We start from the raw sequence: 2,228 nt of genomic DNA on the forward strand, positions 1-2,228 counted from the left end.
ACATAATGGGCACTCAGTGAATATTGTTTCATGAAGACATGACTAGAACACAACTGACAGTTGAAATGTGAAAATTGGTGGGGCACCTGGGTGACTCAGTCAGTTAAGTGTCCGACTCTTGATTTTGGCTCAGGTCATGATCGCATGGTTTGTAGGATCAAGGCCTACATCAGGCTCTGCACTGACAGAGTGGATCCTGCTTGGAATTCCTCTCTCTCTGTCCCTGCCTGGTTGGTGTTCTCTCTCTCCCTCTCAAAGTAAATAAACATTTAGAAAGAAAGAAATGTGAAAATTATCTCCTTTACAGCTTTGCAAATATGTTGCCAAATAATTTTGCTCCCAGAAAACATTGTGTCATAAAGCTTTTGTCAATTGTTCACGGAACAGATTGATTTCACAGGTTCCTTTGAGCCAGTGACCCTTCAACAATGGACACTCAGCACCTTGTAGAGACTCTGAGAAGTCTGAATTAAGGAATAGAAAAAGGATGAATTTCAATTTAAGTTTCACTTTGGAAGGAAGAGTCTATAAGGCTGTAAGGCTGGTCCTTGAGTATCTATTTCAGTGTCTTCAATCCAGTATACTTTTTAATACAATTAGCCATAAACAAGGACAGAGAGATATTTCTCTTTCCCAGAAGTGAACCCTTGGGCCACAGCCAAGGCTGTCACCTCAGATGAAAATAATATGATTTACCACAAGAAAAGTTTCCGTCTCCTTTTATCCAGGGTTAGAAATAAGGGACCATGTGTGACAAGTTTGTTCAGAATGCTAATGATCCCATCAGATTCTAAGTCACAGGATGCAAAGTGATGGGCTAAAGACCAAATCTGGCCCACAGATGTATTTTATTTGATCCACTGTATGTTTTTCATGGAATTAGTTGCCAATATAAAAACTCAGGAGAATGCACACAGAACCCTGGTTTTCTCCCCACCACCCACCTTAAAAAAAAAAAAAAAAAGATCTAGCAAATTGGACTTATAATCCCAAATTATAGTGACAACTAGCTAGTGTTGAAGTTCAAAGTCCCCTGACTGCCTACTTTCACATCAGAGTCTCCCACCCCTGCCTGTTTTCACTCTGATACTGAAGAGTTTCAATTAGCTGTTCCTCATCATCCTGCATGATTTTCTTTTTTACAGCCTGCCCACCTCATCTATTTATTCAATCTCTCTGGGCACTGTGTCTAACTACTGTCTGAAACAAACATCACAGATATTGTTGTTAAATTTCCATCCTTGTGGCTGAGAGTAAACATGCAAGTGTTCCCATTGTGGTTCTACCTTCATTCCACATTGGGGGGCTGATCATGTTAGTTCCGCTGGAACTTCTGTTTGCATGTGGTCACTGGGGGGGGGGGGGGGGAGGGAGGGTGGAATCAGAAAAAGGACAAGTTGTGTGCCTACTGCAGCAGCACATATGCTAACATTGGAACGATACAGAGAAGATTAGCATCACCCCTGCACAAGGAGAGAAAGGACAAGTTGAGGGAAAGAATCACTTATTTCTGTGACTCTGTATAAGTAGGAGGAAGACTAATCCAAATGTGTGCAGTGTCCATCAATATAACAGCACATGTAGTATATTTACATATACAACTAGTGCTATATATAGATCTCTGTGTATAATCAGACACAAAATCACTTATGCTGTCCCCCAGGACCAAGTAAGGTTTTTATTTATTTATTTAGTTAGTTAGTTAGTTAGTTAGTTAGTTAGTTTTTATTTATATATGAAATTTATTGTCAAATTGGTTTCCATACAACACCCAGTGCTCATCCCAAAAGGTGCCCTCCTCAATACCCATCACCCACCCTCTCCTCCCTCCCACCCCCCCATCAACCCTTAGTTTGTTCTCAGTTCTCAACAGTCTCTTATGCTTTGGGTATCTCGCACTCTAAAAGCAGATTTTTTTTTTTTTCCCTTCCCCTCCCCCATGGGTTCCTGTTAAGTTTCTCAGGATCCACATAGGAGTGAAACCATATGGTATCTGTCTTTCTCTGTATGGCTTATTTCACTTAGCATCACACTCTCCAGTTCCATCCACGTTGCTACAAAAGGCCATATTTCATTTTTTCTCATTGCCACGTAGTATTCCATTGTGTATATAAACCACAATTTCTTTATCCATTCATCAGTTGATGGACATTTAGGCTCTTTCCACAATTTGGCTATTGTTGAGAGTGCTGCTATGAACATTGGGGTACAAGTGCCCCTATGCATCA

The 2,228-nt window shown here is 40.7% G+C and overlaps 1 non-coding gene across 1 annotated transcript; it reads left to right on the forward strand.

Annotated features, from left to right (window-relative positions):
* The first annotated feature begins 1,401 nt into the window (after positions 1 to 1,401).
* On the forward strand, positions 1,402 to 1,509 carry LOC121016840 (U6 spliceosomal RNA). The gene has a single exon (XR_005784488.1). It is a non-coding gene; the product is annotated as a U6 spliceosomal RNA (small nuclear RNA).
* The last annotated feature ends 719 nt before the right edge of the window (positions 1,510 to 2,228 follow it).

This window comes from Herpailurus yagouaroundi, unplaced genomic scaffold (assembly GCF_014898765.1).
Source record: "Herpailurus yagouaroundi ecotype Mexico unplaced genomic scaffold, PumYag 29, whole genome shotgun sequence".
NCBI classification, from domain to species: domain Eukaryota; kingdom Metazoa; phylum Chordata; class Mammalia; order Carnivora; family Felidae; genus Herpailurus; species Herpailurus yagouaroundi.